Source organism: Capsicum annuum, chromosome 7 (assembly GCF_002878395.1).
Source record: "Capsicum annuum cultivar UCD-10X-F1 chromosome 7, UCD10Xv1.1, whole genome shotgun sequence".
Classification (NCBI taxonomy): domain Eukaryota; kingdom Viridiplantae; phylum Streptophyta; class Magnoliopsida; order Solanales; family Solanaceae; genus Capsicum; species Capsicum annuum.
The window spans coordinates 115,174,343-115,188,430 of NC_061117.1; the positions used below are offsets into that span (position 1 = coordinate 115,174,343).

Here is a 14,088-nt window from a genome sequence, read left to right on the forward strand (position 1 = left end):
TACTATTGTAAGTTCCTCTGAGGTTACTCGAGTTAGGCAGTTTATGAGGCTCAATCCTTTAACTTTTACTGGCTTTAAGGTCGAGGAGAATCTTTAAGGGTTCATAGATAAGATGGAGAAGATATTCAGGGTTATGCATTCTTTTAACTCCAAGTGTGTCAAATTTTTCGCATATCAGTTGAAGACTATGACATATCAATAGTATAAGGACCAGAATTAGTCTAGGGGTGATGATACAGATTTGGCACTATGGGATGAAGTTTTGGGTGCCTTCTTGGATCACTTCTTTCCTCAGGAGTTTAGAGAGACTAAAGTTGATGAGTGTTTTAATCTAAAAGAGGGTAGGATGTCTGTTAAAGAGTATGCCCTGAAATTTCATTAGTTGCCCTGATATGCTCTTAAGTTAGTGCCAAAAATGAGGGCTGAGATGAGAAAGTTTGCTTTAGGCTTGCCTCGGGACTTGGTGCTAGAGTACAAGGCCTCCTTGTTGGATAGTGATATGGATATCTCTAGGATTGTGGTGTATATGTAGTAGGTTGAAGATGAAAAAAAGAAATAAGTCAAAATAGGGGGAAGGAAAGGTAAGAGGCCTAGCTATTTTGAGTAGGGTGGAGTCTAGAAAAATAGTGGTACAGATGGCAGGTAATGGTCTAAGAAAAAATAGGGAAATTTTTCTTCTTATTCTACTGCTAATGCTCCATATACTATGTCATTCGGTGATTGTCGTTTGCAGAGAAACTTTGGGTTTAAGGCACAAGGTGCCCAATCTCAGGCTAGTGGGGCCCAGTCAACTCCGTTGTATCCTTCTTGCAGATTTTATGGTCAGCTGCACAATGGTTTTTGTGATGAGGGGAGAAGTGTTTCAAGTGTGTCTATCCTGGCCATATTCAGAGGAACTATCCCTCCGGCAATATTTCTACTGGGCTAATAAGGTCCCGATTGCTACTTCTTCAGCTCCTACACTAAAGAGTGCAACTTCTGGCTCTGGCACTGGTCATCTGACAATAATTTCCTGAGGTCAAACTCAAATTCTATAACTAAAATGGCAGACAGTTTTTCATATATGGATGGAAATTTCAAAGCTCTGTACAAATCAAAAACCTCTACTTTATCATGTGCTCTCATCATTATTTTTCTAGTAGCTATATCGATTAATGACTACCTAGTTGCTAAGAATGTGTGCCCCAAAATAAATGGGACCATCGGGTTATCTTCAAAGTCTAGAATAACAAAATCCACTGGAAAGATCAAAGATCCCAATTGCACTAAAACATCTTCAACTATACCATCAGGCCTAGCAAGAGATTTATCCTCCAAATGTAATACAACGGTTGTTGGACCCCCAAGACCCATCTTCCTAAACTAGGAGGTGGACATAAGGTTGATTCTTGAACCTAAATCGCACAGCCTACGAGCACTTATAACCTATCCAATAATGATCTGCAAGGTAAAACTGCCCGGATCTTTTAGCTTTGTCGGCAGTTTGTTCTGTATCTTCGATGTGCACTCTTGAGTAAATGCAACTATCACATATTCTATCAATCAATTTTTATTTACCACTATATCCTTTAAATACTTTACATATTTTGGCAAACTTTGCAAAATGTCAACAAGAGGAAGATTTACTTGAACCTGTTTTAAGAGATTTAAAAATTTCTTGTAGCCTGCTTCCTCTATGTGCTTTCGTTGCCTTTTAGGAAATGGTAATGGTAAAGTCTTTCGTTGCACCCTTAACCTTGATTGTGGTCTCCTCTTTCTTCTTTGATTCATCATCAACAATTATGGGACTATCCTTTGTAGGCTCTACCTCCTTCAACTGCAAACCACTCCATATTGTAACTGCGTTCACATGCTTTGGATTTGTCTCTGTATCACTAGGCAATCCTTCTTGAGGTCTTGTGTTTTGTGCTCCCGCAATCTGCCTAATTCATAGCTCTAAATTATTTATGATCAACTATTAATTCTTCAAAGCTGCTGCAAACTATGCTTGATTTGCAAAAAGTTGTTTCATCATCTCCTCTACAGTTGTACTGGTGGTCTAATTTTGTTGTACCTACTGCTAATTTTGTTTCACTAGGGGGCTAATACTAATCGTTGCCTTGCCTGATTTCCACCCCATGAGAAATTGGGGTGGTTCCTCCAATTTGGATTGTACGTGTTACCATAATTTTGCATTCCCTGGGGATTTGCATTGCCAATGTAACTGATAGAATTTGGATTAACTCCTCATGCTTCTATTGTATACTCACTACTCCCACAAACTTCACACCATAAGTTTAACTGTTGATGGCATTAGTTGTAGTTGCTACTTGTGGAATCCCTAACTTCATGTTGTTCAACTGAGTAAGCATCTAATTTTGCATTGCTGCGAGCTAAACTGATAAGGCAGTAAGCTGATCTACCTCTAATACACCAACAACCTTTTTAGGAGAACTTCTTGAGTCTGCATGCCAATCTGGATTCCCTTGTGAAATTTGATTCAACAGTGTATATAATTCTTCAGAAGTTTTCTCCAAAGCTTGTCCACCTGCTGCTGAATCCAAGAGAATCTTTGTGGTAGACTCAAGGCCTTCTATAAATGTGTGAACCAAAACATCATTCTACTGATGGTGATGAGGAAAATTTCTAAGCATGACTTTAAATCTCTCCCTGGCTTGGTAGAGATTCTCTCCATCTTTTTGTCTGAAACTTGAGATCTTACTCCTCAAACGTGCAGTCTTCTGTAATGGGAAGAACCAAATAAGAAACTTTCAAGCAAGATAATCCCATAAAGTTACGGAGAGTAGTGGTTCAGAATGCAACCACCTCTTAGCTTCCCCAATTAGAGAAAATGAGAAAAGAGTCATCTGACATAATCAGTATTCACATCAGCAGGAACATAAGTGTCACTATCTCCAAGAAGGTAACTGTATATGCTGTTGTGGATCCTCATGTGAAAGTCCAGCATAATGCCCATCCGAATTCAACAACTGTACCATATTCTACTTCAATTCAAAATAACTGCCTGACTTAGGCTTGCGAATACTGTTAGTAGCATGGTTTGTGAGTGGGATTGCCACTTTATGAACTGGTTTTGCAGCTGCTTGAGCAGGAGCAACTGGAATAATAGGGATGGATCTTGTCTAAATTTGGATCAGCTGGAGCAATCGGATCATTTCTCTTGGATCTCCAATTCCCTCTATTTGAACCTACTGGATTGGATATTGACCTACGCCTTTGTTGGAATACCAGTTCTGGTTCTGAATAAGGCTCTATCAACTCTCTATCCCTTGCCAGTCCTGTGTTCAGCTAGCTCTGCGAAAAATTCAGCCGCTAAGATCAAGTAGTTAACACTTAGAATTACTATCAAAAAAATTTAGCAAATTACTAATTATATTAGTCCCCGGCAATGGCGCGAAAAACTTATTGTTGTCAATCGCACATGAAAGTGTACGGGATCGTACAAGTAATATAGTGACTTAAACACTCGGATATCATACCCACGAAGACAAATTACTAGAAACTATACCAACTATAGTTTTAGTCTAGTAAGCTTTAAGTGTTGTAAAGTATCAAGATGTTTTGGAAGTTTTGAACAAAAATGTAAATAAATAAGTAACAGCAATTGACAATAGCAAAGCAAGAAACGGTTGTAAACAGTAAGGATGTGAATTCAAGGGTTGAGGCACTCTTAACATTCCTACAAATCTCTACTCTTATCGCAGTCTAATTGGTTATCAGGTTGATGATTCACAAGGTTTATGGTAAAATCACGATCTCCCAACCTATAATCTTCTATCTATTGAGTAATGCAACTACAACTCCCGTAGAGAAGCAATTAATCATATAGATGAATAAAGCTATCTTCTTGCAATTGAGCCAAACAAGGCTTCTAGGTATATCCTTATCTTATATGTTAATTTAAATTCCCCTATTTTCATACAAGGATAAGAACCTTGCTCCTCAATTTCTTAGTTCTATCCTACGATTCTCCTCTCGGATTCACGTAGAAATATAGATGTATTCTAATGATGGTTAATCATCAAAATAGTAAGCTCAAAAAATTAAGAACAACCCTGATGATAATCCAAAAAGAAACTATGATAAAGAATATCAATTTGTACTCATGTTCTTGGCATCAACCCCAGAACAAGGGTGTTTTTAGCCACTTATATCTGAATTCAACATCCAAAAGAGATAATTAATCATACCAAGAATAAATCTTGAAGAAAAGAAGTTCAAAGAAAATCAAAGAACCCTAACAGTGGTGTTTTTCTGCTTTTTTTGCCGCTAGTGTGCTTGCCAAAAGTCCCCTAAATTATCTTGGATTTTTTATTTTATAGTTGGGATAAAATACTAAAAATCATCTCGACTTTTCCAGACGGCGCGTCACACCATGCCATCAAATGCCATATTTTGTCAAACTTTGTATGATCGTAGAAATCTATTATTCAATGAAATTGTGAAATTTACAATCACCGCGACGCGCCACTATCATGGTGAGCCACTGGTTTTTGACAATTGTGAAATCTCCTTCCTCTGCGATACGCTAAACTTTTAGGTCTCAAAAATTGGCAACTGGGCTTGTACCGCAACGCGGTGAAATCATGTCAAGTCACGGGAAAGTGACAACTATGATTTCCTTCTTCACCGCGACGCACCACAATCGCGGACCAACGCTGGATTTTGCCAAATGGGAATTTGAGTCCCTCCATAATGCGCCATAATTGTGTTACTCCACTGGAATTTGACCAACACTATTTTTTTGGTCGGCGCAACGCAGTGACTTTATAAACGTGAAGTTCTGCCTTCTAGCTTGTCTTTTTGAGCTATGTTCCCATGACTTTTATTTCTTCTACTATGACATATCATCAATGTATCCAATTGAATCTAATTCATCAATATTTGAGCCTTGAAAACACTAATCATATCCATTAGGTACGGAACAGAATTAAAGTTGAATGATACTCAAGAATTCACATTAAAGTTCTCAAAACAAGTTCAAATCTGGGTGCATATCGGTGCCTTGAACATATAAATATGCCCAAGATCAGGAATTTAACCTCAATCCATTCATAAGGCAAAGGACATTGACCTCAAGCCATAACAACTATCATTAGTTGGCATTCGGGACTTTAATCCTATTGCCCATGTATCAACATACATTCAATACAACATTTAAGGACTTTAACCACTTTTGCCAATTCCACACTATACATGACCACATGGTCCTTATGGGAGCCTTTATTGCTCAACCATCTCAATATACCAATGTATTCACTTAATTCAACATGCAAAGCAAGTTATGGTCATCAAGACCCTTACAATAATTTTATGCCACATTCTCACTATACTTGGGTTCAACCCATAATTTACATTCATCTTTATATCTAGGGACTTTACCCTTTCATTTGCCAACAACCAAGGTTATCAATTTCATCTTACATAGTTTATAATTTGTTTAACACATCATTTATCATTCATCCATGTTCATTGGTCTATTGCCCTATCTCAATAGTTCATCAACATATGACTAGACAACTCACTTAGACATTTTCATAAACACTTTGGGTGCATACCTTCAACAAGGACATTTCCATGATATATTTTATCTAGATTAGGGTTAATCAAAACCATCATGTTAATACACATACAAAAAGAACCCACACATACAATTCATCGTCAATATCACATATAAACATAAGTCTAAGCAAGATTTAACATCATACATCATTAAGAAACAAAACCTTTTTTATTTAATTGCAAAACCACCATGTACACTTACTAATCCAAGTGTAAAATACATGAGTTTAGAGATATTAAAGAGGGGAAGATATACATATCTTAAACAAGATGATACACCAACAATCTTGACTCTTCCTTGACACTAGATGAACACCTCTAAACCCTAGCCTTCAATCTTGCTCTAAGAATCTTTTGTAGTATTTAGGAGTGTTTGAGTCTTGTAAATAAAGAATTAGGAGGATATAATGCCTTATATAGTAAGAGGGATTAGGGTTTTAGTCAAGGGAAATGACCAAAAGGCCCTTAGTTAAAGCTGAAAAGTTAACTCGTGCAGGGGTATGACTCCCCTTTACGGTTCCCATAGCAATTGTACCCTAGGGTACGAGTGGTACCCTAACTTGTACCCTTGGCTTATCCTAGGTCAAACACATTATTGTGGGTATGAGTGGGCACCCTTAAATTTTAACCAAAGGGTACAACTCAACCCCTAACTCGTATAGACCACCCGTTAAGAAAATAGTCCACTCAAGCTAGGTCCATTCTCCATACGGTTGAGTAGTATATGACTCGTATACATTGGTTATGAGTGAGGGATGGTCATGTCGTATAGAAAATAGTATGACACCCTCATGGACTAACCAAAGGTATGAAAGTGGAGGGAAAAGTGGGTACGAGTCGTGACCAAGGGTACAACTCAAGTCTCTAGTCGTACCCAACTCAGAGACACAAAATAAAGTTATTTTTAAATGGTTCAAAGTCTAGGTATTTCACTTCCCTTCGTGGGGACCTTCACAAGAGACATCAACATTCATGGATTCCTTATTGTTATTTTTAGGGACAAACTTACTCCACCTTTTGGGTTCTTACTTATCCTTTCCTCTTCGATGGTCATGAATAGGCATTACTCCCATTTCGACAGAAGACGTATTGAAGATATTGATAAGTTCCCAGTATATTTCTTGGATGCACATCTCTATTGCAGAAGTTTCGGTGAACCTGTCTTTACCGTTTAGACTCAAATTTCTCTATCGATTGATAAAGTCAATGACTAGCTCATCCTCTCTTTATTGAGTATTTGTGAGCTCTACCATGATCACTGTACGCCTTGTGTTATAAAAGCAATTTAGAAACTTATGCTCTATTTACTCCCAACTATCGATGAAGTTAGGCTCAAGGTCCATATAACAATCGAAGGTGTTTCTTTTTAGGAAACGAATAAATTATTTGACAGGATAGTCATAGTAAGTTACAGTATTATTACATGTCTCAACAAAGTATGTGACATATTATTTTGGGATTCAGTTGCCCTCAAATTATTGAAATTTAGGGGGTTGATAGTCGGCAGGCATTTTGAGATTGTCAATCCTTGCAGTGTAGGGTGTGGCGTATGTAAGGGAAGACTTGGTGACAACATCATACTTATCTTTGAGGGTTCCTTCAATGAAATTTTTCAACTGATCATTTGGGATCATTCCTTCAGAAGAAACGTGTACTTCCTTAACTGGTGGCATTTATTTTTTGGGATGTTCTATCTCGTGAACTTCTGGAACTTTTCCAAGTGCATGGCTAGAGACTCTATCTATTAAGCCATCTATAATATCTACCAACTTATCAATTCGAGCATCTTGATTTTGCATGTACTTTGTGAGACCTTCAAGTGCCCTCATTAGGTTTGTAAGTTGCTCCTCCACATATGAGGCATCAGTCACCATGACTTGTATAATTACTGGAGATATTGGAGAGTACATGAATTATTGCATAATTTGATTTTTGAAGTGCTCAGCTTACGCGGTGTAAGTGGAGATGATGAGTTGCTTGAATGATCATCATTCTTTGCGGCAGAGTATATGGAGCTAGAGTGCTCAAGTAGTGCTAGAGTCTTCTTAAGTGACTCTGCCACATCGCTTCCTCCTCTTGAAACAGTTGCATGGGATCTCACTCCTTTTGGATTGAAGATCTAAAAATTAGAGCTGGTGCAAAGACACTTGATGTGCTTGTTGTCCTAGCTTGTTTGCCTTGCTCCTTGTAATAGCTCCAAATCTCCCGAAAGTAATACCAAGGATGCACTCTACTTCAGCAGAGAATTAGCAATCAGCAGCTTTAGAAGCAGTTGATTGAGAATTGAACTTCTTGGAAGTCATTTCATTGTTCTCAAACTTCGAAGTTGGAAAAGTTAAGATGAGAGGTAGAGATTGTCCCACTGGGCGTGCCAGAATTTGTTGGATCATAAAATTTTGAGTTAGAAAAATAAATAATAATAATCGAGACAAGAAAAATATTGCAATAATCATTTTATTGATTTCAATATGTTGGTGTTACAATATCTATGAATCCTCTGATTCGCCTTTTTAAATATAAATTCAAGGGCTTAGAGCTTGATCTTGAATTTGGACTTGATTTGTTAATTTGATAGATTTGATCCTGACCTGTGCTTGAATTCAAGGGCTTTGGGGATTGTTCTTGAATCTTGCTCTTGAATTTTGATGAACTGAATTTGAATGCTTGAGCTTTGTAAAGTAATTACAGCGTTTGATCCACGAGCTTTCTCTTGCTTCTTGTTAGAGTTCTTGCCCCTATTTCTGAATTATGAGACCCCTATTTATAGTTGTGGAAAGGGAAGAGTCATGGTGAAGATGAACTTCTTTTGACCAACCAGATTCAAGTAACATGGCATCTTCCATGGGCTTTTATTTTCACTAGTCCTGCTGTCATTTTGACACGTGGCATGGTCCTATTGTCTCATTCACTTGACTAGGCATGCCACATCATTCGACACATAACGCTCATTTAGGCCTTCAGAATATGACAATATCTTGGGTTAAGCAAAGTGGGCTCATCATTTGTAGCCCAAATCAATGGGCTAGCCCAATAAAAATTGGACTTTAATTAAATTCATAGGTATTTGGACTTAAATAATTAATTCAATTATATTAATCCACAATATTTATTTAAGACTAATATATTTTGAATTTAATATAACTCAAATTTCATACGAATTTTAATTTAATAAAATTTCATTGCCTACAGTGAGTATGTTATTTCTTATGCTAATTTAAATCCTTGTTTAATAGTTTATAACTCTATAATGGGGTTAGAAATAGCCTAATCTTACCTTTATATTCTAGAAACTAGTAACGTATTCGTTCACAAAAAAAAAACTATTAACATATTCGTTTCCCATATTTATTCCTAAGAATAACCTTATAAAAGCACATCTTTAGTTCAAGTCTTTTTTTTGTTTCCCATCAAGTGTCCAGTGCCCGTATTGGAGCCCCGACTTATTCGAATCGTGTGTTGCAGGGCTCATTAAGGTGGCAGCGCTCCCAACAAAGTTCTCTTCATACCTAGGATCGAACCCACGACCTCTGGTTAAGGGTAGAGCAGTCTCATCTATTGCACTACAACCCATGTTGGTTAGTTCAAGTCTTGATATTACAAAGAAGAAGACGACCGCACAAAATTAGGTTGACTTATCCATGGTATTTCAATTTGCATTTATTTTCTCTAGTTCCACCTCCATAGCATTTATAGAAAAATTAGAAGTCAATAGTCTATACTAGCACGGACCCAATATATATTATTTTTGTCTCAATTTATGTGACACAAATATAATTTAGACAATCAATCATTAAAATAATTTAAATTTTTAATTATTGTGATTTATAATGCTTTTTCTTCTATCTAAATTAAATGAAAACTGATATAATTTCGGGAGTCAGCCAAATATTTTATATCTTTTAAATTTTTTAAGTTGTTAATTATGTGATTTATAATATTTTTTACATAATTTTTCAATAAGATATGAATATTTTCTCCGTCTCAGATTATGTGGCACAGATAAAACTTCGACAGTCAATTAATCTTTATATACATATATATATATATATATATATATATATATATATATAGAGAGAGAGAGAGAGAGAGAGAGAGAGAGAGATTGATTGATTGATTTTATCTCATTTTCAAATTATATATGTTACTTTATGTCTTCCTTTGCCCATCCCAATATATATGCACTAATATAATTTTGATAGTCAACTAAATTTTTTATGTTGACATATCATTTTGTGTTTATTTTATTTTTTTTATGAAATCTTATTAATTTTTTAATAGTTAAATGACCATAATAATTAATTATGGGTGATATAGTAAAATCACAATTGAAGTCGTCAAGCAGATATGTGTCAAATAATTTATAATAACTAATTAGAAGCAATATAGTAGAATTACTATTAAAAAATTACTTGTGAAAAAAATCTAAGTGGGTCTCATATAAGACCTCAAGTTAATTTAAAACATCAAGATTTAAGTTATTAGTTTATGTATTTTTTTATTAAATATTATTAATTTTTTAATACATAGATTACTTATAATAATTAATTAGGAGTGATATAGTAAAATTACCGCTCAAGCAGACATGTTGGAAATGTCTATTTTACTTATTTTTATTAAATATTATTAATTTTTTAACACTTAGATGACTTATAATAATTAATTAGGAGCGATATAGCAAATTTACTGCTGAAGCAGACATGTTGGAAATGCCTATTTTATTTATTTTTATTAAATATTATTAATTTTTTAATACGCAATGACTTATAATAGTTAATTAGGGGTGATATAATAAAATCATAATTGAAGCAGCTGAAGCAGGCAACACAAGCAGACATGTCAACCTACTGCCTGCTTCAGCATAAAACTCCCTCTTACATAAATGACTTATAATAATTAATTGAGGGTAATAAAGTAAAATGACAGTTGAAGAAGCTGAAGCAGACAACACAAACAGGCATATCAACTTGTTGTCTGCTTGAAACTCCTTCTTATAAGTTATATTACTTTACTACTTTATATAAGAGTGGGTGAGCAGGCAGTTGACGGTTGTCACGCCTGCTTCCAGCTGTCTGCTTATAGTTGAGAATATTTTTGTAATTTTTTATTTTTTATTTTAATTTAATTATTTTATTTTTAATCTATTATATATTTAAAAATTACGTAATAATATTATATAATTACACTAATTAATAATTTCAATTATTTGAAGACACATAAAGAAGTTGTGACTCAAAATTTTATCAGTGCAACATAAATTAAGATAGATAAATTTAATTTTTTATGAAAAGTAATATAAATCACAATAATAATCAAACTAAAATATATTTTAAAGACGTATAAAAATTTTATTTGACTTTTCCAAATTCTATGTCATATAAAAAGGGATAGATGGAGTAAAGTATATTACTTAAATATTACTTAGAAAGTCATATAAATTATTATAATTAACATCTAAAATTATATAACTTTCTCAAATATTCTATCAGTCCACATAAATTGAGATGAAAAGAGTAACATATAGTATCTAAAAATTATGTAAAGTTACTATAAATCAATAAATAATAACTTAGAATATTTAAAATTATACAAAAATTAGTGGGCTTTCTAAATTTTATTTATCCCACATAAATTGAAATTAAAAAAAGTAACAATACATTTGACCCGTGCTAACGGGTTCGTTTAGTATAAGTAAAAAATCTAGAATTTAGGGGGGGGGGGGGGGGGGGGGGGGTGTTCATTTTGTGTAATTTTCAGGAACAGACCCAAATTGGGGTGACTTTCAAATTTTCGCTCCAAATAAGAAAATCTTCCTTAAAATAGCCTTCACCTCTTAACTAATATATTTTTGGAAGAAATCACCCCTGACTAATGGAATAAATTACATAAATAATTCTCATAATGGATAACAACTCCATATTTATATCTTTCAACTTTTATTTTTTCTCTCTTTTAAATTTTATTTTAATTTTTATTTTTTCTTTTCTCTTTTTATTTTTTATTTTTTTCAACCCTTACTTTTTTCCTTTTTTCCTCTCAACTTTTTTTTTCTTTTTTATTTTACTTTGATTTTTTATTTTTATTTTCTCTTTTTTTTTCAATCCTTACTTTTTTTTCTTTACGCCTCTCAACATTTACTTTTATAAAAGAAAAAAATATTTTTCTTTGATTTTTATTTTTTCTTTTCTTTTAAAATTTTTCTCGACCTTTATTTTTATTTAATACTTTGTTATTTTTATCAATCTTTATTTTTTTCCATTCTCTCTCAACTTCTACATTTTCTTTGATTTTTATTTTCTTAATAGTTTGCTTCATTTTCTTCTTTTTCTGTAATTTTTATTATTGTTGTTCTTTTCTTCGATTTCTTCTATTCAAGTTACATCTCATGAGCAAAAGTTGACACTATCACATTATAAAGATAAGACTTATGACTTTCAAATAACAAGGTACGTTTCATGGGTAAGAGTTGACACTACCACATTGTAGAGCCAAGAATTATGACTTTCAAACAACAAGTTATGTTTAATGGGTAAGAGTTGACACTACCACATTATATTTTGATTTATGAGATATTTTATAACTCTTACCTTAGAGGCAAGACTTAGCTCAAGACTTTCAAACAATAAATTATGCCCCATGGGCAACAGTTGACTCTACCACGTTATGTTTTCATTTACGAGATGTCCATAGAGGCAAGACTTAGCTCAAGGAATTTCAAACTACAAATTATGACCTACGGACAAGAGTTGACTCTACCACGTTATATTTTCACTTATGAGATGTTCTACAACTATTGCCTTAGAAACAAGATTTAGCTCGAGGACTTTCAAACTACAAACTACGCCCCACGGGCAAGAGTTAACTCTATCACGTTATGTTTTCTTTTATGTGATGTGCAACAACTATTGCCTCAGAGGCAAGACTTAGCTCAAAGATTTTCAAACTACAATTTTTTCCCACGGGTAAGAATTGACTCTACCACGTTATATTTTTATTTATGAGATGTTCTACAATTATTGCCTTAGAGGCAAGACTTAATTAGCCCAAGGACTTTCGAACTACAAATTATGCCCCACGGGCAAGAGTTGACTCTACCACGTCATATTTTTATTTATGAGATATTCTACAACTATTGCCTTATAGGCAAGACTTAGCTCAAGGACTTTCAAACTACTAATTATGCCCCACGGGTAAGAGTTAACTCTACTACGTTATATTTTCATTTATGAGATTTTCTACAACTATTGCCTTAGATACAAGACTTAGCTTAAGGACTTTTAAATAATAAATTATGCCCCACGGACAAGAGTCGACACTACCACGTTATATCTTTCTTTATGAGGTTCTACAATTCTCGCCTTAGAGACACGATTTATCTCAAAAGTTTTCAAAGAATTTCCTAACAACAATTCATACCCTTAAATTTGCTTTAATGTCAAACAAAGAAGATCCCTTTGCAGATTATCCAATTTTTTATTCATTAGCAAAATATAATAGCAGCTGAAAAAAAGCAAAAAAGACCAATCAAAATAAAGAAAGTAAAAAAAAAAAAAAAGAGATTGAGAAAAAAATAAAGATTAAGAAAAAAGTGAAGAATTAAAAAAATTGAGAAAAATAAAAACGAGAGAAAAAAATAAAAATAAAGTTTGAGAAAAATGAGGAAAAAGGGAGAACTGAAAAAAGAAAAAAACGATCAAACAAAATAGAGAAATAAAAATAAAGAGATTGAGAAAAAAATGAAGATTAAGGAAAAGTCAAAAAATTAAAAAATTGAGAAAAATTAGGGAAAAAAAGAATTGATAAAAACAAAAAATAAAGGTTGAGATAAATGAATTAAAATAAGAAAAAGATGAAGAAATAGATAATATTTGATTAAATAAAATAAAATATGAAAATAAAATTTTTAAAAAATAAAAAAGTGAAAATAATAAAAAATAGAATAATAAAATTAAAGAAAAAATAAAAAGGTAAAAATAATAAAAATCTCTTTTAAGAGACAAATGAGTATGAAAAGTTTAAAAATATACTTGATGTAAAGGGACAAAATGATATTTGTACTATACTTAAAAAGTAAGAAAAATTACTCTTTAAAAATATTTGTTATTGAGATTAAATATCTAAACTCATATTTAGATATGTGATATGTAATTTTTTGGTTCACTTGTGTAAGGACTCCAGAAAAGTCAACATGAAGATCACGTGGTGATTAAAAGCATTAGTTGGTCAATTTCACAGCTCCTCCGCTAATGTCCTAAAAAGAAAACTCCGAAGTAAAAAATTATTTGTATTTAATATTTTCATGGAATTGACAAATATATGGTACGCTTTTCATTTTAAAGTAATTAATTTTTTAAAAAGTATTTATTTTAATATAGTTATTAAAAATTTTAAAATATTATATTTTTTCGATACTATCCCTAATTTGATAAATAAATCCTAATAATTTTTTTTAAAGTCAATAAATATCAATTGTTTTGAAATGAATAAAGTATATATATATATATATATATATATATATATATATATATA

General features: G+C 33.1%; 1 non-coding gene across 1 annotated transcript; it reads left to right on the plus strand.

The window, feature by feature from the left end:
• Positions 1 to 2,604: 2,604 nt before the first annotated feature.
• LOC124886197 lies at positions 2,605 to 2,711 on the plus strand. The gene has a single exon (XR_007043283.1). It is a non-coding gene; the product is annotated as a small nucleolar RNA R71 (small nucleolar RNA).
• The last annotated feature ends 11,377 nt before the right edge of the window (positions 2,712 to 14,088 follow it).